We start from the raw sequence: 23,532 nt of genomic DNA on the forward strand, positions 1-23,532 counted from the left end.
GCAGCAGCTGCTTTCAGCTCTCCTCCTCAGCTTCTTATTATCAGCTAGATCACAGTATTAAAGTTAACTTTCTCTTAAACAAGCTTAATTAGCGTCCTTCAGACAAACATAAATTAATCCCGGGCTGCTCTGGAAGATGCGGAAATTCCCCTTGATCGATTGCCAGTCCTGGCTCCAAACAAACTCCTCCGAAATCCAGATCTCACTTTGGATCTGCCATGTATTGCCCACAGAGCTGGTGAGCTACACCCATGCAATGTTTGACCATGCCCAACCGTGCGTGACCACACATGCCTATGTTTGACCATGCCCAACTGCTCAACACTGCTCATGACCATGTGTGATCATGCACAACATTTACCTTGTGTGACCATATTTACCTTGCACAACCGTGGATGACCACGCATGGCCACTCAATACCATGCCCAACCTTGGTTGACCACACACAATGACATATGACCGTGAAATGACCACACAAGGACCATGTGCCACCACCACACATGACCGCCCATGGCCTCCACCTTGCTCCAGGTATTCCCCCAGCCCCAGGGCTGCAGGGACTCCTGCAGGGTTGGTGTCCTCACCATGTGTGGTCTTGGATGGTTTGTCTCCCACGAATGTAGTTGTGGGCCCTGACCACCTGTACAGTGCCCGCAGTACCCTGTCACTGCAGGGTGACACTCTGGCAAAGCAGGACCTTCTCCTGCTTGGTTTGATCCTGCTGCCTGCTCTTTTCCTTTGACGCCCATCATTCTGATATGAGAAGAGCCAGCAAGGTGTCCAAGTCTCCTTCTCCAGGGGAAAACGGAAAAAAAAGTTTTGGTTTGCTTTGGTAGAAGGGCAAAGCATCCTTGGGGGTGAAAATCACTCTTTTGGGAAGCTGTTTAAGGACAGCCCTGCGGTTTGGTTCTGTGCTGGTACAGCCCGGCACAGCGGGCACCCCACAGCCCCGACCGCCCTTGCGAGGGCTGGCCCCAGCGGTTCGTGCCAGGATCTATAAAGTCTGCAGGAGGCAGCTGGGTCGAAGGCACGGATCCTCCAGGAAACGGGGGTGGAAGGAACCAGGCTAATTCAGCTTGAATTGTTGTTGGAGTTCGTCCACTTTGATAAAAACAACACCCGAGCCGCCTGCACCTTGTCCTGTGCAGAAACCCGTGAGAACAAGGGTGGGAAGATGCCTGCTTGCAAGCAGGGAAACTGAGGCACAGGGGATCTGATGGGCTTTCCGAGGGGTGGGGCAGCACCAATCCTGGCACCAAAACTCTTGGACACAGGGCTGAGAGCCAGCCTGGGGTGGGATTTCCCTTTAGGTTTGCTGTACACAGGGGCCGCATCCTGCTCAGCATCACCCGACCCCGCATGGAGAGATGAGGCATTGAGGTAATGGGGTCCGGGGCCATGGGGGGACACAGTGACCGGGTCCCCGAGGGTGCCAGGCTGTCACGGGGCACAGGACCCTGTCCCAGCTGCGGGTGGAGGATGAGCTGGAGGGGGGGGGGGGACAGGGAAGGAGGGGCACCCAGCCTGACACTGGGTCACGGAGCCGGGAGCGTTGCGAGGTGCCGAAGGGATCAATAGCAATTCTAATATCATACAAGTCAATTTTGACCTGTCATGGGCAGCTCGGCAGGCTGACTCCAGAGCTGCGGGACCTGATAAATGGGCTCTCAAAACCATATTTATAGCAAGAAAAAGCTCATAAAATTGAAACAAGGCCAGAGCGCGGGGAGGAGGCTGCTGCCCGGCCGCAGCCCTCCCAATGAAAGGAAATCGGGAAGGGGAAAGGTGGGATGCAGGGTGAGGAGGGGGGAAGCCTGGTGCAGGGGGTGTTTAGGGGTGCTGGGGTGGGCTCAGGGGTAAAGGGACCCAGCCCATGGGGCCGGGCAGCACCAAATGATGTCCCCACTGCAGGCACATTGCCCGGCTGGGGAACAGGGGTGAGGTGTGGGGACCTGGCTGTGCATGCATAGCATTTTGGGGTGCAAATCCCTACCAACTTCTGCACCCCATTCTTTTGCAGCCCCACATCAGCACCAGTGACACAGCTGCTGCATGGGGAGGCTGAGAGAGCTGGGTCCAGCCCAAGCCCTGCAGCAGTTCCTGACCTATTTTTGGGGGGGCGGGGGAGGAAGCAGGGGGAAGGCGCCTTCCCCCCATTATTGCCCCCCCAGGAACCCCCCCGCAGCCCACAGCACGGCTGCTCTTGCCGGGAAGGCCGTCCCGTCCCTTCCCTCCCATCTCACCGCTCGCTCAGCCCCACGTCCCCAAAGAGCAAACCTTGCCCTGGGTTTCCAGTAGCTGCAGTTTTCCTCCAGGCCTTGATGTGGAAAGACATTTATGAGAAGAATTGGAAAAAAAAAAAAAAAAAAAGAGGGCGGGGGGGAGATGGGCTTGTGAGAAGCTGAGCCCCTTCCCTGCTTGGCTGCACAGTGCAGGAGACTCGGTGATGTGCCCCAAAAACGTGCCACCGCCTGCGCTGCCGTGGGGACAGCAGGGAGCAGAGTGAAGGTCTCTGTGCTGTCCCTGTGCACGGATTCATTTCTTCTTCATCCCTCTCCTCCTCCTCCTCCCTCCCCCTGTTTTAAACCCCATCCGGTGCTGGGGCACATTTCCCTCCTCCACCTCTCCGCGCACTTTCCCTGCTGTAAATCCTCCCCCAGACATCGCTCCCTGTGGCTCCAAACCCAATGGCCCTGCACCCTCCCTGGCTACAGGGCATCCCATGGCCATGCTCTGTTCACACCACTCATGTTTTTTTGGTGCCCAGACCTCGCTGGGGCACAGCTGGCATCTCCCCTGCCCCTCTGCCTTTACCAGCTACCTTTCCTCGGAGCCACCTGCCACGGGTGTGAGGAGTTGCCTGGTCTCAGATTGAGTCTCTCAGGGGGCTGTGGCTGGAGGTTTGGGAAGGAGGAGCAATGCTGAAGGAGGGTCCCAGACCCCAAATATCCCAGGTCTCAGCTGGGACTGGTGTGCCTCAACTGGGGTCTTTGCACCACATCCTCTGCGTGCCTTGTGGGCAGCATTTTGGGGATGCTCCTGCCTGGCCCTGGGCTGGGGCTGCTGGGAAAGAGGGGAGGGAGGGGGGGTCTCTGGCTTTTTGCCCCCCTCTAGAGCATTATGAGGGGTGGGAAAATGCTGACCTCTGGTTTTCCACTTCTTCTTGCTCTTTCCTTCCCTCCAGGGGCTTTTCTCACCATCCCCTGCGCAGCAAATAAAATGTCCTGATAACACCGGGATCAATGCGATCTGAGTCAATCAACCCAAGAGGGACCTGGCTGGAAAACCATGCCCTGTCCCCCTCCCTCCTCATCCTCCTCATCCTCCTCCCAACGCCACGGGGAGATGCAGCCTGACCCCCCTGGCCGTGGCTGTGCAGCAGCTGGGGTTGGCTTCCCCCGGTGCGAGCTGCGTGCAGGAGCAGCGTCTCCATGTGCTGCTCTTGTATGAAACGAGTCTGCCAGGTCTCAGCACTGCCTGCAGCCAGTTTGCACCCAGAAGGAGCCAGGGGCATCGCTGGGGCTGGCCTGGGGGGGTTCCTGGGCAGTGCCAGGGTGCAGAGGGGCTGTGGGTACACCCCAGGTTGGTGCAGTTTCTTGGGGTGCATCTCTCCTGCCCTGTGCCTCAGTTTCCCTGATGACCCCGGTGAGACAATGCACCTTCCTTGCTTACACCCTGTATTTGGGACAAGGTGCAACTGCTGTGCAGAGATAAAAGCCTCCCAGGAGCATCCCCAGGGGTTTCCTGGTCTGGTGGTGGCACAGACACTTCGGGGAACCAAGGCACGGTGGGGCCAGGGCCAGGCTGGCTGGCTGGTTTCACCCATGCTGGGAGCCAACACCAGGCAGCTCAAGCCCAGAATGGATGAAATAACACCAACCTCAGAGGGATTTATGGGCAGGATGGAGGTTGCCTTGCTGCTGCTGCCTCCTTGCTCCTGCCCCAAGGGAGGGCTGGGATAAATCAGCTGTTTGCCCAGGTTTTCTCCCGAAGTGGGAAATTTCCCCCTTCAAATGGGGGAGGAGGAAGGAAAGATCGGTGTGTTTAAGCAGTTTCAGTCCTGTTTCTTCCGTCCCTTCCTAACGAATCCACTGGCTCCCAGAAACACTTGAGAATCTCTTTATAGATAAAATTAGCAACATTCTCCCCCAAAAGCTTTGTATATGGATTTCTTTAAAAAAATAAATAAAAAAATTCTTCATGGAACTGTTAGCTTCAACAGCCCCTTTTCACCATGTGAGTGGGTTCCTTGACCACAGGGGTCTTTGGGATGCCTTTGCCCCAGTGCCAGGGGATGTGTGGGAGCCTGAGTGCAGCAAGGATTTATTTCTGCATGCAAAGCCCCCACTGCTGTGGGGCCAGGTAGGGTGGCTCACAACATTGTCACTTCCATGCAAGAGCAAAGGGTGAAGGAGGGCTTCAGAGGTGGTTTGGGTGCTGCTGTGGTTGTATGGGATGGCTACAAAGAAGAAATGATAGGGCAAGGAGAGGTGCAAGGTGTTGGTGGTTATTGCCTTGCAAAAACCTTCTCCAGTCCTTGTTGAGAGATGGATGCAGAAAAAGAAAATGTCCCATGGGACTCAAACACTGCACTCCCCTCTGCAGACAGAGCCCTGGGTTTCTGGTTTGCCCCCTGATGAGGACTTGAGGAGATCAAAGAATGGGCCATACGATCTTGATTTTCTCCATTTCCTCTCAGTGGTTCCTTGAGGGGCTGAGTGACTGCCTGGCTGGGTGGGTGGCAGCTCAGCCACCCCTCTGCCACCAGGCTTCAGAGCCTCACATGGGAACCTGAGTCCCCCGGAGCTGCCGAGGTGCAGGTGCCATCACCCTGCCTCATCCTGCTCACCTCCCCTCCATCTCACCACAGGCACAACCCAAAACTCTCAGCAGCCCCAAGCCTGGTCCCTTCCCCATCATGTCTCGTGTGCTTTCCTGGTGTAACGCAGCTTATTTCTAGACAGGATGGAAAGAAAGCAGGAAATGCCAGTCTGGAGGTGGTTTCTGGAGAGCCGCCACTATGGTGAGCCAATGACCAGCATCTTCCAGTGGGGATGGAGCAGGACGGTGGCTGGGTGTCCCTCATTGCTGTGCTCACGTGGACTTGTGAGCTCTCACCTGGTGACAGTGGCCAGCTCCCTGCCACCAGGGGCACTGCATCCACCACCAGCCCCACCACCTCTTGCTCAAAAGGTCTTCACCCTCAGCAGCCCAGGGCTCAGCACCACAGCAGCACCTCCTTTCCCCAGGGATGGACACAAAATGCCCAAGGCGGACAAAAAACAGGAAGAAAGAGCAGCAAGCAGCTGAGTCCAAGCTCCTGCAATGTTGCGCTCCCACCAATGGGCCATGGTGCGTTCCCTTGGGGATGGAGATGGACACGTCCCAGGGGGTTCTGCTCCTTCCCTTCTGCTCCTTGGCCACCTGGGAGAGCATCTCCCCCACTACGGACACCCGCTGAGGCCTGGCCTCTTGGGCCTGACCCAACCACAGGCGTCTCAGGCCTACATCCTCCATTGGGCCCAGTCTCCAGGCCTCCATTGCCTCCACCTTTCACAACCCTCAGGCCCTGCTACACCAACGTGTCTCTGGAGAAACAGGGGCGGTTGCGTGGAGAACCGATGAGTGGCAAACAACGATGGGCATTGGGACAGGACATGTCTGTGTCTACCCGCTCTGCCAGCCCTTATCTGGGGGATGCGCATCCGGAGGAAACAAGGAAGAGCTAAAGGGGACATCTGGCTGCTCGAACCCTTGGCCCCCATCTCCATGTACCAGGTGAAGATCCTGGCGTCCTCTTGACTGAAGCTAGGCAGAACGCCGTGTCTCCGGCCTTCCTATCTCCTTGCAAAGCGTGGCAGTTCCTGAATTGCCCGGCCGCAGCGGGCCCTAATGGCCCAGAGCTGATGTTTTATTGTCGGGTTTAAAAGTGTAATTAGTTCAAGTGTAAACAAAAAAACCTTGCTTAATTAAGAATTTTTAAACAGGGCAGAGAGAGATTCCGGAAACATTAATGAACCCCAGGCAAGCACCATAAAATTGATCGAGGGAAGAGAGACAGCGGGGACGGGGGAGGGCTGGGACGGGGATGCGTGATGAGAGGGTATTACCGCAGAAATCGCCTTCAGTTTACTTTGGCCGCTTAATGCCGGAGTGCATTTGGAAGCCTGTGTTTATGGCGATGGGTCTCCATAGAAATATCTAATGATTTTTTATGCATTAATGGGAAAGTTGGACAGCGGTAATATATTGTTTAAGGAGACGGAGAGGATCCTTTTAAGGCTGACATGTTGTAGATCAAGAGTGACAGGCCGGGTCCTGGGCTGAGGTTCCCCGTGCCATGGCCCGTTGGGCCCCATGCCTCAACATGGATCAAATACCAGCCTGTGCCTTTAAGAGTCCATAAAAAGAACAAATAAAATCAAAGCATTGTTTTCCCACCACCCCATCCCTCCCTTCAATGCTCTTTTTGGCTGGTGCCAAGAGAAGCTAAATATATCTGCCTTTCCCGTCTGCAGGCAATCGGCAGTGGATGGGAAGAGGGTCTCAGCGTTTCCCATCCAGACGGCTCCCAGCACGGAGCAGCAGATGCGTGTCTCTGCGTTGGTAAGTTCTTTGTAGGTTGGAACCCTTCTGAAGCAGGACGAGGTGTCTGGAAGGTGCTGCTTTTTTCTAGTTGCTGGGAAGCAGCCAGCAGCTCCACTGGGCTCTGCCCAGGGCTGTCCGGCCTCTCCTGGGCTCGTTGGGTTTCTTGGGTGAGCTGCTGGAGAAGGTTGGTGGAAGGAAGAGTCTTGAAGACTTTCTGTGTGCGGGTGTTCTCTCAGAGGTGATGGGCTGGAGAGCTGAAAGGGTCTGGAGTGAAGTGCAAGAGCAAAGTAAACTTCTAGCTTGGGAAAGGCCACCCCTCTTATTCTACAAATTGGGGTGAGAGCCCTCTGCTCAAGAAAGGAGTCCTGCTGGCTCCTTCTCTAGTGCTGGGAGCCCAGATGAGCTCGAAGCGAAGAGCAGCCCATGCTGCTGGCTGCTAAGGGGCTTTGAAGGTCGAGGCATGCTGGGCTCTTCCCTTCCTGACCCAGCAAGGAGCCCCAAGCCCCAGGTGTGTCTTGCCCAGTCCTTTGGGACAGCCAGGTCCTGGAGAGGTTCAGAAATTTTTTGTCCTTCTGGTCAAAGTTCCCTTTTCTAGACCTCCACAGGCAGTGTCTCTTGAAGTCCTGCAGGACTTCATAGTCACTAGACCCCTATAATCATCGTGTTTGGTGCCACTGTTGGCAACCAAAATCCTCAGAGAGAAATTGGCTCCTGGCTGGGATCCCATCTTCAACCTGAGATGGTTTCTCCTGTCCTGCTCTCAAAAGAGATGGAGGAGAAACTGGCCACCAGCCTCACTGCCAATGTCTTCTCCCTCCTGCAGTACATGAACTCACTGCCTTCTGCTCTTCCTCAAAGGTCACATCTTCCAAACATCTTATTTGTGTCCCTTCCATCCCAGGCTCTCCACTTTGTCTATATTTTCCCTCTAAATCTGGCACCCAGCCCAGCGAACTGCTCCAGCAGAGCTGAGTCAAGCAAAGAGGACGGCTGCCAGGCCTGGCACCGCATCTGGTCCCTGTGCGCTCCCCGACATGCTCAGGGCTTCCCCCCCCCCGCCCCCTCCAGATCCTTGGTGAGACTCATGCCAGGTGGCACTGGGGTTTTCTGCTGCCCTGTCCCCATCATTGCCACCATCTATATTCAAACTTCCCTCCCTCAGCTTCCCAGGCACATCAGCTCCATGGCAGAGCTTTGCTGGGAAGAAAGAGGGCCCAGAAGACCAAGATGAAACAGAAAGCTCTCCTGATAAAGTTAGCCTTGCTCAAACTCATTCATTTTCCCAACATTTTCCAGGGAGGTATTTTCCAGAGGTAGGGACATTGGGGTTTGGGGAGTTCAGGGCATACCTACTGCTTGGGCGTTCATAAAACACCAGGCTGTGCTAAGGGAGGGATGCTTCCTGCCAGCACAAGGAGGTGGAGTTACACCACAACATGGTGCGAGAGGAGATCAGAGGCCAGGGAGTATTTCCCATGTGCTGTTTGGGGTACTTCTGCCAGCAGAGCAATGTTCAACAGTCCTCGTGCTTCTGGCCACAGCGGGCAAGGAGGGGGTGGCATTCAGCCTGGCTGGTCCTGGGCACTGTGCTGTGGCTGTGATGCCAAGGGCACACGTGCACCCGCAGCAGTTATGGAGCCCACACCTTGCATTAAAACAAGGGGTAGACATTCAGGTAGGGACTGGGTCCCTCTTCCCACCCTTCAGACCTTACAGCTGGCACGGCACCCACCCGTGGAGCCCCCTGGGACGAGCTGGGCTTTGTCCGCCTGCCTCCCCTTCCCTCCTCTCCTCTCTGCCTCATCCTTCATTATATCTCCGCTCCTCCCACCCTCTCTCTGCCTCTCCTCCCTTCCCCTGCCTTTTGTTCCTTCTCTCCTCTTCCCCTCCCTCCTCGCAGGAGCCTCCCCCCATCTCCAATCCCTGCTCCAGTTGCCCAGCCTGTGTCAATTAAGTATCGATCCCCTGTTCTCTATCGGTGGTCAGCTGAGCTAACCAGTCCTGCTAGGTGCTTTTCACAGTGATGAATAATAACAATAATAATAAAGGGGCAGGGGGGAGGCAGCTGCACTTCGTGCCTACAGCCCTTCACCTCTCCCTACCCCGCGTGCGCCCGCCCTCACCCCCTCCACAGCTACAGGCAAAATCAATAGCGCGTGGAGTCAGGAATGGAATATTTTTATCCTCTAATTGGGAAATGTGCTTTGACAAAGCCCGAGGAGCAGGGAGGGGGCCGGCAGATACTGTACCAAGAGCTGGGGAAGGCGGCAGAGCCCGGCCAAGGCAGGGACACCGGGGATTCGCCGCTGCGGCTGGTGGCAGCTGGGAGGAGGTGGTGGCAGTGGGGACGTCGTTTGGGTCCAGGCATGGCTCCGGAGGGCTGGGGCAGCTTTGGGTGGGTGGAAGAGCTACTGTTGATGATGGTGCAAGGACTAAGAAGGGACAAAAAAGCCCTTTTTTCCCCCAAGTAGTGCTTTGCTGTCAGGTTTGCTTCTCCTTGCTGGGATCCAAGGGATGTCCTAGGAAGCCTGCACCTGGAAGGTCAGAGGTCCCCAGGGACACTGATGGTGCAGACTCCCCCAGGTGACCCAGCAGCCCTCCCACCCCATATCATGATGTCCCACATGTCCTTGCCCAAACCTGCGGTGCTGACCAAGGTGAGACAGTTGGGCATGGGACACCACAGTGAGAGAGAGGAAGCCACCAGCCCCCCTGGGTTGTCCTTGTCCTGCAATGCCCATGCATGGATGTCCCTGCGGAGACGTCCATGTGAGCAGTAATCCTGCAGTGACCCTCGTGCTGCAGGTCCGAGTTTATCAGTGGTAGACACCTCTCCTCATCTCCAGCCATGCAGGCCAGACTTGCTGCATTGTCTTGAAATATCCCTTTCCTCTGGGAAACCAGCCACTGTGGTCCCCAGGCACGACCAGGTGCCACCAGCCCCATCCTGCTCCAGGACACCGGGGTGCAGCTAACCTGAGGTCAGCACAAAAGATGCTGGGGATGGGCTCTGCCCCATATAGAGGGGGGCAACCAGGGTTAATACCTATGGCTGAGCGCTGGGGTGGTGGCTGGAAACCATGGGAAGGTTGAACGTGTCTGGGGAGACCATGCAGGACCATGGAGGGACACGAGGACACAACTCCCTATCTCAGCTCCCCAGCAGCCCAGACCCAGCCAGGCTCACCCCAGTGAGTTATACAGGGCCAGCACGAGCACCATGCAGCTCTGCTTGGGGTAGCTTTGGCTCCCCAGGGTGGAAGATGATAAAGGTTCTGCAGGGCTCTGCTAGGCTTATTTTGGGGGTAAGTAACAAAGAATGTTCCTCTAGGAGCCATGAGCCAGCAGCATCTATTTGGGACTGTTAAAAAAAATATAAATATATATTTCTAGTCCTTCCCCTTCTTTCTGAGACACCTGTAACCTGCCCTTGCCCCAATCCATGCCCAGGAAGGGAAGGCTTTCAGCCAGCACAGGAGGTCTGAAGCACTACAGGGTATGGGTGAAGCCTGGTGCTGAGCAAAATCACCCTGACCCTAGAGCCCCGCCTGAATATCGGGGCTATACCGGCCAGTTCTGGAGATCAAGGAGACTTGAGCCTTGGCTCTGCAGTACTGCCCTCTCTTCCTCAGAACTTCGGGGTGAATCAGCCTGCTGCCTCTGAATGGGGTTCTTGCTTCTAAATTAGTCTCTGCTCCTTAAATTGGGGCATGTGGCATTTTGCTTGCTTCTTAATTGGAGCCTGGGTGCTTGGGAAGTAGTGCCCAGAGTGAGGAGCTGGGGACAAATCCAGCTGGGTGAGAGTGCCAGGGACTCGAGACCTTGGGCTTTAAATAGCCAGCAAGGAAGGAGTCTGGCTGCTTGCTTTGGGGAAAGCTGATGTGAAAATCAAAGAAATGATGTGCAGAAAGGGCTCAGAAACCTGTGCAGTGACCACTCCTCCATCAGGCAAATACCAGGAGCGATGTTGACTTTGAATGAAGCGTGCGGGGAAAAGCTGCGGAAGGAAATGCCATTTAAAAGCTGAAATTAAATACTTTGACCTGCCAGCACAGGATGTTTCAAATGATACTTAATTTCCCAGGTTAAGATGCCTATAATGCTTCAGAGTAAGTTAATAAGTTACTAGATTTTAGTCTAATTCTATATTCCCTAGTTTTATTTCATAGGAGGTTTTGAAGAGCTCTAGTTTAGGAAAAAATACAAGGGTTGAAGGTTTTACTTTTTGCTTCTCTGGGCCAAACCCGCAAAGATTTGCTGCTCCTGCTGGTGCCAGGTAGGTGATCCTGCTCCTCAGCAGAAGGCTTAAACCTGGCTTGTCTGCTTCAAAGGATCCTGGTGGAAGCTGTGTCCCAAAACCATGACTACTCTGCAGACCCTAGGACAGCTCTTAAAACCTATTAGATTCTGTTTTAATGGGTTGGAGGGAGCCAGTAGAGCCTGCAAGTGCAGGCGCTCCTTGCAGGGGTGTCTCAGATCACTGCTGAAGGAAGGAGTTTGGGTAAAGGTCCCAGCAAAGCACCCACAGCACGAAGTCCCAGCCCCACCAGCAGCACCCAAACCCCTCCTTACCTGCTCCTGGGAGGGAGCAAGGTCGGGGCTCCCCCAGGAGATTGGGATGGTCTGGCCAAGGTGCCAAGGGGACAGCGACTGCCCACAGTGAGGTGCAGAAGCCGGGGGTGTTTTTACTCTGTGCAGATGCTTTCTTTTTGATCTGGTTTTAGGTTTGCTTTCAAACCTTTTAAACATCTCATCTCCGAGCCCGGTCCTACCTTCACCATAAGAGCACTCTGTGTTTGGCTGGTTTATTTTTAGGCACGACAGGATCTGTCTTCTTGTGACTGCACACAAAGCCTTCGCACAAACAGAGGGGGAAACCTAGCACCAAACCCAAAACTTCTCCTTTCCATCCAGCTGCCAAACCCCAACGCTTGTAGCCCTAGGTCTGACACCCTTCTGGCTGCCCCATGCCCTGCCATCAGTGCCCACGTCTCGCTGTGACACCCATGGGTGCGATGTCAGCTTGCCCACTGTAGGAAAGACTCCCTGGGTCCATGCCTTGGGCTGGGCTGAGCCAATTCTCTAGGAAATAAAGCCAAGCGGGCAGCTCTCCCTCCCCCAGCAGGGCAGAGAGTGACAGCAGCTACCATAACAGTGGGCACCGTTCTTTTCCCCCAGCCCTCCTGGCAGCCTGCTTTATTTTGGGCTGTTATTTTGCAGGCTGCTTTAGATGAAAACAAGAGTGAGTTGGAGGGAGAAACAAAGGAAAGTGCCTTGAGCTCTATTCCCCTACTTATCCCCGTATAATGGGGCAGGTGGGAACAGCTATGGAGAAGGTTACTGGGTAAAATGGTACGGCTGTGGTGCCCACCTATGGCCAGAGGGTCTGCTGCATCCCTCAGCATGGTGTGGCTGAAAGACAAGGGGAGGTGATGCAGCATCTCCACAGCTTGGTTGATCAGCAGTGGAGGTGAAATGGGACCCTCCCATTCATGGACTGGGGCATGTATCCCAGTACCCCCCTCTTTATATACAACAGCTTCAAAAATTAAAAAGCACCAAACACAACAGAGGTGCCTGTGCAGGACAGCAGCAGGGGCTGAAGACAGCTCCTACATGGTACCTTGTGTCTTGGTGAAGAACCTTCATCAATGTTTCTAATTATTTTATGGGATCCTTTGCTCCCCAATTCCATGTTATCCAAAATTATCTCCTTCCTTCTGTGGTATCTTTGACCTGAAATGGATTTGCTTCTCCAGGAGAACCTGGGACCAAGTCTGTGGGCAGGCAGTGCCTGAATGTCATTTCTTCAGCCTGGGTCCTTCAAAGAGGACTTCCATGCAGGATGCACAGGGCTCAGTGCTGGGCCCCTCTCCAATCAACACAGTCATAAATAATCTGGGGGGGGAAAGGAGAAAATAAAGCAGTAAAGCAGAATTTTTAAGGCTGGTAGACACAAAGAACAACTGGGAAAGTATCTAAAGACATGAGCAGACTGGCCAATAAAAGGGCAGATAAAATACAATGTTGATAAATGCAAAGTCATGCACATGAGGAAAACAACCTTAACTACCTACACACTGCGATGGGCTCCAAATTAGCTATTACTGCTGAGGGAAGAGCTCTTGGAGTTAATGTGGGTAGTTCTCTGGAAATGTCAGCTCAATGTTCGGCCGCAGTCAAAAAGGCAAATCGGATGTTAGCAATGATTAAGAGAGGGATGGGGGAGAAATCAGAACACGTCATTATAGTCCTGTGTCAATCCATAGAGCGCCCATTCAATCTTCCCAAACACTTCTGCTTGGAGATGAGGCACAAAGGGTGGGATGGACACATTCCCACCTGTGGGGATGTTAAGGGACATAGGGGGAGCCCTAAAGACCATGAGCAGCCTGGAGATGAAGAGAAACAGTGGTTTTCTCATTTTCCTAACAGAAGGACGAGACAAAGCCCTAAGCCACTGATTAGCAGCCTTAGAGCAAACCGGTGTTTTGTTGTGTGAGGAACTGCATGTCTCCGGGTTGTGGGGACACAAAGTGTTTGGAGGGGCCAGAATAACCCCTCAAGGGCAGTTACGTGGGATGGTCAGTGCAGCTTCATCTACCTGTCCTGGTGCTGAAGATGAGGGGAGGTAGTTCAGCATGGGAGATGCCACGTTATTTCTGACAGGCTTCCTGTAGGCATCTGCTGCTGGGGAGAGGGATGTGCTGGGGGTCCCAGAGGCCTCCTTGACTTTGAGGGAGGGAAGAGCAAATCAGCAAGGTCCCCTGTGCATCACAAATTGGAAAACTTTAATGCCCAAGGTACATCTGAGCAGGGGCCCATGGGGAACCCCTCCTTTTCCAGCCATTGGGAGCATCACCTAGCGTCTCCTCTCACCTTATTTTGCCCATCCACGTAGTGGGGAAGGCCACAGGGCACAGGGTAAAAGCCCGAGGAGAGAGACCACATGCTCTCCAGGAGAAGAGGACTTTGGGGAGGGGGTGTTTGCTGTTAGCACTTCGGTTAATGCCTCCACAGTACCTCGTCTTTCAGTGGCAAACAATAAAGCTCAAGGTGAGCATCACCTCTGCCCTATCTCTTAGATTCGCCTCTCTCCTGTCCATCCATCACACGCTTGCTCTCCTGCAGCCGATTGCAGCCGACCTGCATCAGCTATTGATTTATTGACAGAGGCCGGGTCTGGAAGATTCAGGGAAGCAGCTCCCCACAGAAACGCTTTTCAGAAGTAGAGATTTGATTTTTTATTTATTCTTCTCTTCAATGTATGGATTTAACAAGCTCTAGGCAACAAAGAACTTACTCCTCCAGCATGCAGGCTCTCACACTCCCTCCATCTCCTCCCTGTCTCCGGCAGTAAAGTCATCTTTACAGGATTACTCTTTTAGGGCACGAGGCAGCCTGCGGCTGAAGGCAGCCCTGGGCACACACACGGCGTCCCCGGGGCTCAGATATTGCAGAGCCTCTGTGCTGGCCTCTTTCAAAGAGGGAAATTTTTCCTCAGTCTCTGTGTTTCATAAGGGCATATGGCAGTGGCAACACAAGACAAAAATTCTATATTTTTTTCTGGATTGAGACGATGAGCACCCGGTGCAGATGGATGCTGTGGTGTCCCCAGAGCCACCAAGGCAGGGCACAGCTGGCAACGCCTGCACCTCCCAGACCTGACTGCGGGGCGATGCTGTTTGCTTTGGGATTCTTCTCCTCCCTCTTCCCAGCTTGGAGAGATGGGAAAGAGGAGAGGGGTGGGAGCAGCCCGGTGCCCTCACAGCATGCAAGGCATGGTTGAGGGAGCACTGGCTCTCCCATGCAGCTCTGGATGCTCGTACATTTTTGGGGTATAAAAGCCCCTGCGCTTTGCATGGGGGTAGAAGAGGCAGCACTCAGCTCCATGGTCCTTTCAGGCTGCTTTTCCTGGATCCAGAACATCAGCCAGGCTTCAAGCCCAATGTGTTTGCCGCTAATGGGAGCAGCAGACTCTAGCGGACAAATTCATCCCATCCCTGCCCTGTGCTTCTCCTCCACCCCAAATGCCTATCCCAGGGACCTGAGACAGGGCTCGGCAACCCCTCGTCCATCCCAAACCAGCCTATTTTTGCCCAGTATCTCTGTTTCCACTCCAAATACACCAGCTGGCCTTTGGTTTGTCGAAGCCATCCCTCTCCGTGCGCTTTTCAGGCAGGCGAGAACCTCACTCTCAAAGCGCAGCTCTTGGCATCTGGAGCACCCTCAGCACCCCCCATCCCCACTGCCACCTCAGAGAGGTGACCCCAGCCCTGCCCTGGCTCCAGAGGTGGATTTATTGGGCCCATCCCTTACAGAGCTCTTGTTTTGAATAGTTAATGATGGGTGATTTCATTTGCGGCTGCATTAACCATCTGATTACTCTCCTGTGGAAGACTAATTTACAGACAATGGAGACAGATGCTTCCCAAACTATCAGCCAAAAGGCCTAATTCCTGCACAGCCAACTTTTTTAATTTACTTCCTTGCTGATTAAAAATAAATGTTTTAAGCCATAGCAGGAGCCAAGCTGGTGCTAACGCTGAAGGTGCTTCGAAGCGAGCTCTTTGTAGCAGCTCAGGCAGCACCAGATGTGCCCTCGTAGAGGACAGCCTCTTGTTTTGGGGATGGCAGGTGTGAGGTGATGCTCAGGAGCTGCCCCTGGGGGAGCACTGGCTGGGGGTGGACCTGGGATAACGCTCTCATCCATTTATGACCATATGGACGTGCTTCCATCCCGCTGCCCTCTTCAAACCCTCTTCCCACCACCCCATGGCCCCTTCCTTGCTGCAGCTGGGACACAACTGCCCCAAGCCCAGGTTGAGTGTGCTTCCCACCATTACTCCTCCAAGCTCTGGTGAAAAAAAACAGCTTTCACCAATTGTTCCCAAATTCAGAGGAAGTCCAGGACCTGCACTGACGCGCGCTCCTGCCTCCCCAAGGTCGGCTGCTTTCTGCAAGGACATTTGTAGCAATATTTCACTCCTGCTCGCTCTGCCCCAGCTCCACGCAGGCTGCATTGCTCGTAAGGGCTTAATAATTACTCTTAGATAACTTTATTGGCTGAGAAGTATTGGCTGGCTTTGCTGCAAAGACAGCCTCCTGCCTCTGCGCAGCGAGCCACAGGTGAAGCTCAGTGTGAGCAAGAAGGAGCCTAGGAGCTGGCAGATAATTTGGGGGGCTCTGGTGGGACCTGTGGCCAGGGATGTGTTTTCTTACTCAGGACAGGATGGAAGTGAGGCAGGGGACATCCATCCTTGGCTGGGTTAAGGTTCTCACCACTGCTCTCTGATGCTTTTCATTCCCAGAGCACATAGAGGACGTGGGATTTAAGGATTTAATTAATTCCTCCAAGCCCCATAGGAGGAAGATGGTAACGGGATGGAGCTGGGGCTGCAGCAGGTGCGCTGGGATCCCACACAGGCACGGGGGCTGCTCAGAGCTGAGATTTCACCCCCGGTCCATTGGACGGAGGGGAAACAGGACAAGGGGTTTCTCTGCTGCTGGCCACACCGTGGTGCCACCCTGCATCACATCATGCCCGGGGCCTCATCCAGCCCGCGGGGTTCAACCCCACTGCCGCGGCACTGGGAGGACCAGGGTGGTGGGAGAGCAGCCCATTGCCATGGAAACCGTACATCCTGTGGCGATGCGCATCCTGGCGTGTTTTTTTTTTCTTTTTTTTTTTTTTTTTCCCTTCCTCTCCTTCTGCGAGACCTCGGCATTGATCCGGGAACGTGCTCTTCGCATGTATGATCCATGCAAACACCGTGTTCCTATTGATCAGGCTCCTTTGCTGCTCGGGGTCTGCGCTGGCAGCAGAAACAAAGGCCGGAGGAAGGAGGGGAGAAAATTACCCAGCGCCGCTCCGAGCAAACAGCAGTGGCAGCGTTGGCGGGCTCTCTGTGGAGCTGTCCCCTCGTCCCTTCCCACTCCTGCCACCTACCCTCTGTCTTCTGCTTGTTCTTTCCTTCTCCATCTTCCCTTCTGCTGTCCCTCTCCTGCCCCTGTGCCAGCAGGCACCAAAAGTGTCCTCATCTGTGCTCAGCTCTGTCCCCGTTCATGTGCCAGGGCTACACCGTGTGCCACTGCCACGCGTCCATGTGCAGGACATGCCCAGGGGACACTTTTAAGGGGCCCTAAAGGGATTTGTGGGGGCAACACTGGAGCTGGGGGCGTGCAAGCTGCAGTGACGGGGAGGAGCCAGGGCACAGCCCAAATCTCCCAGAGACAGGGGCAAAAGTGTCCCTGTGCCACCAGGGCCACTGCTGTCCCCTTCCCATCCCTGTCCCTGCACAGGACCCCAGCAGGTCCAGGGGATGATGGCCTGTCCCCAGCACAGGGACAGGGGGTGCTATGGGGGCGTCCCAAACCTGCCTCCCCAGCCAGCCGAGCTCTGTGTGAGCCTTAATAATTACAGCACCGAGTCAATAACAATTAGGCCTAACAGCCACTCAGCAGAATTGACGCAAATTATTTTAATTTTATGTTTCTATTGATGAACCTCTCCAGGTTGGCACCTTCCCCCCCACCTCCACCCCAGCGCCTCCCAGCCCCACTCCCTGGTGGCACTGGCACGAGGGTGGCCGGAGGAGGCAGGGGACAGCGTGGGGCTCCAGCAGCCTCCTTCGGTCCGAGAAGGCACAGCCAAAGCTGGAGCTGCCTGCAGGAGATGGGTGTGTGCGTGCACGTGCATGTGTGTCTTTGCACGTGCATCCATGTGCTTGTCTGTGCACGTGCGTTTCTGTGCTCTGGCAAGCTGGAGGTAAAGCTCTGAGCTTCCCAAACGGGTGCTTCCCTCTTGGCATTGCCCATCAGGCACAGACTGCAGGCAGAGGCTGCTTTCAGGTGGCTGGGGAACGGGCACCGATCAGGCTTTGTTTCACAGAGCCGAGTGCAGTCTCCCACAACATTATTTTTGTTGTGTTTTACATGCGTGTCTTTTACTTCACAAGGTGTGTGTCCATCACGTCAGATTTTGCTGTTATAGGTATTTATTTTCCCTGCTATTCTAAATAATTGCCACAATACATTAATATTATATAAAACTTCTAATGAACCTCATCAAAATGGAGCCTCAAAAGGAATCATTACATCTCACCACAGCCGTCTTAAATCTCCTCGCAGGGGAAACTCAACCCCGTGGCTCCCAGTCCGGAGGTGCAGCCACATCCACAGGTCCCTGCTCTGTGCCTGGGGCTCTGCAACACTCCCAGCCCCCCAGTGGCACAAAACCCCCCTTGCTGGGATGTCTCCCTCAAAAGCCACCATTTAGTGAAAGTAAAATAAAATAAAATTAGGAAAAAAAAAAAGGTGGATAAACATATATTTTTTTTAATTCTGTCTGGTGACCAGTGAAAGATTCCTTGGATTTTTTTTCTTCCTTAGGCACTGAGCTGAGCAGCTGAAGGCACAACCAGCTCCACGTCGCCAGAGATGGGAAGCAAGGGGCGATCGTCCAGCTGGGGCACCCAGGGAGGCTCCTCTTGGCTCTTTTCCTCTTTCTGTCTCTTGGTGTGTTTTTTCCAGCCCCTCTCGGAGCCAGGAGCTGGCAGTGCAAAGCTGTAAATCGCCAGCTTCCCCATCCCTGCTGACCTGTGTCTTTTCTCCGCTCCTGTCATTAGGGCGATGCAGCCCATTCAGCTCGTGACAGGTGCTCAATTGCTCTTAAGTGGCTCCCAGATAATTGGGGAGGTCTTTAGCTACTTGTAACTTCCAATAATAAACAATAGAGAGGGGGAAAAATATCCACACCGAGCACTTAACCGCCGGTCTCACTGTTAAAACTGCATTAGGGCTCTTCTTCCCACGGGCCAACCCCAGGCCATTGCTTGCATGACACCGTGCCACCCAGCCAAGCCAGCATCTCCCCTTGCCATCGCTTTAGGTGGAGGCTGATGAAGGGCCAGAGCCCAAATCTGGCCGTGCCCCTGGCCGGGTGTCACAAGCCAGGGCAGTGTGGACCAAGGGGCATGAGCCCTGCATGGCAAAACCACCCCCTGCCCCAGAACAGCTCTGTCTGAGAGCAGCGAGCTCGGGTCCACGTGTCAGGAGCACGTCATCGAGCTGCTTGTGTCTGTGCTTGTGCCACAGCTTCATTTTCTAATTAAGATCTGGCTCTGGGGAATCATGCAAAGAAATGGCTTCATTCACTGCGTCGTGGGCTGGCGGGGATGGGATGGGGCACACGGGCTCGGTGCAGCATCGAGCAGCGTGGAGGCACATTGAGATGTCCTCCCGCCTTCTCCACCACCCTTTTTCCGTGGCCCATCCGCAGTGGACATCCCAGATGCAGGTCAGGCTGAAGGCAAAGCCAAGGGTGCAGCTCTTTTCCTAGAGTTTGCTTGGGCTCCTGCTCGACGTTGCACTGAAGCACTAACACCTCTAGAGCAGCTTCCTGACAGAGTTAAGCCAGTTCATCAACCTGAACTTCTTAAACAGGTGAGTGAGGAGGTGAGGAGACACTTCAGAGCACTCTGGGCTCCTCCAGGTAACCTCTGGGCACTTGTGTGCAGAAACGTCCCCATATCAGGGTGCAGGGCACAGGGTGTTCTCCCAGGCTGGGTCCAATGCCATCCATCCCAAGGCCACGTTTGGCCTTAGCCAACAGTGAGCAAAATCCTTGCTGTGCCTGGGCTGAACATCTCTGTGCCCTGAGGGCTGCTGCTAGCCCAGTTTTCACAAAGACTGTGGATGGTCCCCCAATAACAGGGACCCTCTGCCATAAATTGGCATTGATTCCCCACCAGAAGAAAAGGGCAACAAATATTATTCCTGATGAATAATTCAAGCAGCTCTAAGGCGCGCATTGCGCGTTCATTACCCTCCAGGAGAACCTGGGAGATACGGCTTGAAAGGCCCTATAAAAGGAAGCAGGGGAAGATTTATTTTTAAGGTTCGGCAAATCCCGATAACCCCTGGCGGGAGGGGTCGCGGCCGGCACTGCTGCGGGTTTGCTGGGCGGCTGTCGCGCTGCTGAGCCCCCACCGCCGCCCTCGCAGCTCTCTGATGCTTTGTTAAAAAAAGAAAGCACTTACCGTGCTGTGGGGGGATCGGTCCATTCGCCTTTCTTCCACGCCGAAGCTTTCAGGGATGAAAGCACTCTAAAGTGCAGGCTTCGGTGCTGGGAGCTGAGCAGGGAACGAGCCCCCTCCGTCGGCTCCCTGCCTGCTCAGGGGGCAGCAGCAGGGTCACTGCGATCGGCGGTGTGAGTGGGGCAAACCTGGGCTCCTCGCCCCCCCCCAGCTGCTGCTAGGCGCAGGGCAGAGCTCTCGGTGCCACTTTTGGAAGAGGCGTTTGGGCACCACATTGTGGAACCATGGAGTTGTCTGGGTTGGAAAAGAGCTTCTGGATCATCAGGTCCAACCATCGTCCTGAGCTACTGAGTCCTGTCACTAACCCGTGTCCCTCAGTGCCACGTCCACGCGTCTCTCAAATACCTCCAGGGATGGAGGATGGAGGGGACCCCACCGCTTCCCTGGGCAGCCCGTTCCCACCCCACTCACTGGGACTCTGAGCCCGGCCATCCAGCCAGGACGGGTGGTGCTGGAGGCACCAAACCCGCTGTGGTTGTGTGGCTTACCCAGCAAGTGTTCCAAAAGGTAGGGAAAACAGCCAAAATTGCACCATTTAGGCAGGTATGCTCGTCACGAGCATCTTTCTGCCCACCCTGTCTTGGCGCTGTGTTTTCCATGACATCCCAGTGCTGCTGTGGGACGTGGCTTCATGGTGCTGCCCTCACAGCACAACCTGTTCAGTCACCCTAAGCCTCCCCACCGGGAAGCCACGGCATGTGGAAGTTTGATTTGGGGGATCTGGGGGCTCATGAAGGCACAGAGCAGGAGGCTCTCTTCCTGGAAGAGTTGCCTTTGCAGGAATTGTATGAGGGTTTGCTATTTATTTTAAGAAAATTTGGTAAAGTGGGTGGGTTTGGGTGGTTCCAATACAAGTCTGATGCTGCTGAGATTTGGTGTTGGGTGCCAGCTCTGCCACGGGTTCACAAACAACCATGGGCCAGTACTGGCTCCACCAGGGTGTAACCCCCGGTGTAACTCCCCTGGGATGCTCCTGTGATAGAAACAGCAGCTCCTGGTGGCTCTACTTACCCACAGACATCTGCTCCTTCAAATAAGCAGCATTGTTTCACTGGAATTTTACTGTAATTGGGCAAATTGTGCCCAAATTGACCGCCTGGGCTATGATGCTTTCGCTTCCCTGGCTTGTACCTCCTGCTTCCCTCTCAGTTTTCTCTGCCAATAAAACCTGCCTCTGAGATTGAGCCCTTGATCAATGATGGCAGGATCCATCTCCCATCACCTGCGTGGGACGAGAGCGAGGTGGCCAGGCCGGCTGGGTGGGGAGAGGCAGCCTCCTCGAGAGGACAATTCATCCTGAGTATCGGACACCAGCCGTCAGAGGGGACAAATGGCTCTCTGGAGGTGGCGAGCCTCCTCTGCCAGTCATCGATGTGATGCCGGTGACCGGGCTGGATTTAATGCCTTGCGTTGGGGCAGCCAAAGGCCAAGACTCAGCTGGAAAAGCTGCAGCTGACCTGACCTGGCGGTACCAGGCTCGTGGGGACCAGACCCACCCAGCGTGGGCTCAGCTCGTGGGTTTTCTGTCCTGGAAAACCCTCCTGTCATTTGAAACAACACTGCATGAGGCCATGGAGCTTTTAGGGCAGAAACAGACATGTTTGGGTTGTTAGCCTTCACGGAGCAGGGCACGAGTCAGTTCCATGCACCAGGAGGAGGCTCTGCTGCCCTCGTCCATGCAGAACAGACACCTCTTCCCTGTTCCACCAAGGCAGGGTATCTTCGGGTACCCACAAGTGTTTTGGCCCAGGATCTGTTGAAGTTGGGGAAGATTTCTCACTGCTCCCCAGCCTGGGGGTGTGAAGGCCATGAGGACTGTCACATTCCACTCTCCCAAGCGATCAGTTCAGTCTGAGCAGGGCACACTCAGCAGGAAGGTGCCCAGTGGCAACTGAGAGTCCAAGTGATGGAGAATCCTTCTATAGCACTAGATAACTGCCGATGATTAATTACCCCTGCTTTTAATAGCATTTGCCTTGTTCCTAGCTTGAATCCAAGCAGCACAAGTGTCTCATTAGGTCTTTATCACGGTCCTCTGCCATCAGAAACCCTCCTCTATGTTGGTGTTTACGGAACAAGCCCATCCTTACCTCTCCGTGTGGCCCCCTGGAATTGCCCACGACTGCTGCCCAGGACCTACCTTCATCAAGCGATGTTCAGAGGTGCCAAACCCCAGGCAGAGGCAGGGAGACACCGCGTTGCACATGCACAGGGGTCTTTGCCATGGCACAGGGCTCAAAGCAGAGCACGGGGAACAGGGACACCTTTCCCTCTGCTAATCGGGCTCTTGTAAAAGCCAGGGTGAACAGAGCAAACCTGGGCTCCTGCAGGCTCCCAGACCTGGGTCCTGCACCCCATGGGATGCTCCTCCAGCCCCCGCTCCCCCAAACAGCACCGCACGAAGGCACCGATCAAGTGAAAGGTGGAAAAAGGTAATTAATCTACAGAGAAAAAAGTGTTAATACCTCTAAGACACCGGGGACACTGGCTGTCAGCTTCCACCAATTAGTCACCTAAAACCCTGCCTGTATGATCTCTGTGGTACAGCTGAGTTGATTACTCTAATTAATTTTGCATTGATCTGCATGGATCTGCAGCACCAGGGCCTATCACGGGCGAAGGAGGAGATGGATGCACGAGCCGGGGCGAGGAGGAGGGAGCGCGGCCGCTCCGCTGCCAGCAGCCCGGCTCCGCAGCTCATCCCCATCCCTGCTCCCGGGGCTCCCAGGGCTGGAGGTGAGCCGGGCAGGGAGGGAGCCGGGCAGGGAGGGAGCACGGGAATCCAAAATGGCACATACTCAACTCCCAGCATTTTGGGGGTACCCTTTTCTGCCTCACACCCAGCAAATTTGCCCCAAACCCACTCTGAACATCCCACAAAGGCCCAATCCCTGGGTGGATCCATGTGGGGCAGGATCCAGCACGGTGCAGCTGTGCCACCCTGCCCAGCAGAGGATTTTCTCCTTTTCTTCTGTCCTTTTGGTACTTAGGGCTGCTGCCTGCAGTGCTGGAGGTTTGTTACCTGTCTTCCCGTCTCCCTCAGCTACAGCTGGAGCTGGGCACCAGCGCTCATCCTCCGAGCCGATGCCTGGCCCAGTATCCCAGAGGATTTGCTGAGGAGCAGGTACTGGGATGCCAGTCATGCTCTGCACCCCTCCATCCACAGGCAGTTCTCTTGGTCAGACGTCTGGCTGCCTTTGATGTGATTTTTGCCACGGAGGCAGCAGCAGGTTTTGCAGGAATGCGGCCACTCTCAGCAGTGCTTTGATCTGCTCTTAACTCTCCTCGCGCACCCAACGATGTGGCCACCTCTCCACCACGCATAGCCTGCACACACACGCAGCTCCCCAAACCCAGGCACCAACACCTGCCCCAAAACCTGGCAGCAGACCCGGCCTGGACCGAGGTGTTACAGGACCCCCCAGCAGCCCCCGAGCTCACTGCTCCCCGTGTTCATGCCCAACCATCCCCTCCTTGCTCAGTGCTTTTAACCACCACCAAAAAACATTTTCCAGCCTGCCCATCTGGTGCTGTTATTCCTCTCTTTGCAATGCCACGTTCAGCTCAGGATTTGTTCTTCCTGAAGGAGGAAAACCGAGGCACGGAGAGGTGTAACCCCCTGGAGAGGATTAAGCAAGCAAGTGGAGCATTGTCCTCGCCCAGCCCTAGCACATACAGGGTTAGCTGCTGCCTTCATAAACATAATTTCCTGGGATTAATATTAAAAATGTTTCTAATGGCTCCCACTTGTTTACTAAATAGCCAGCGCAGAGATAAGTTATCAACTGCGGCTATAATTCGTTATTAATCAAATATTCAAATCAGTACTGCAGTTGGCCACAATGGG

General features: G+C 54.6%; 1 long non-coding RNA gene across 1 annotated transcript; it reads left to right on the forward strand.

Annotated features, from left to right (window-relative positions):
- The first annotated feature begins 4,842 nt into the window (after positions 1 to 4,842).
- On the forward strand, positions 4,843 to 18,717 carry LOC139999762 (uncharacterized). Its single transcript, XR_011805274.1, has 3 exons — positions 4,843 to 5,778; positions 6,519 to 6,606; positions 17,980 to 18,717. It is a non-coding gene; the product is annotated as an uncharacterized lncRNA (long non-coding RNA).
- The last annotated feature ends 4,815 nt before the right edge of the window (positions 18,718 to 23,532 follow it).

Source organism: Anas platyrhynchos, chromosome 29 (assembly GCF_047663525.1).
Source record: "Anas platyrhynchos isolate ZD024472 breed Pekin duck chromosome 29, IASCAAS_PekinDuck_T2T, whole genome shotgun sequence".
NCBI lineage: Eukaryota > Metazoa > Chordata > Aves > Anseriformes > Anatidae > Anas > Anas platyrhynchos.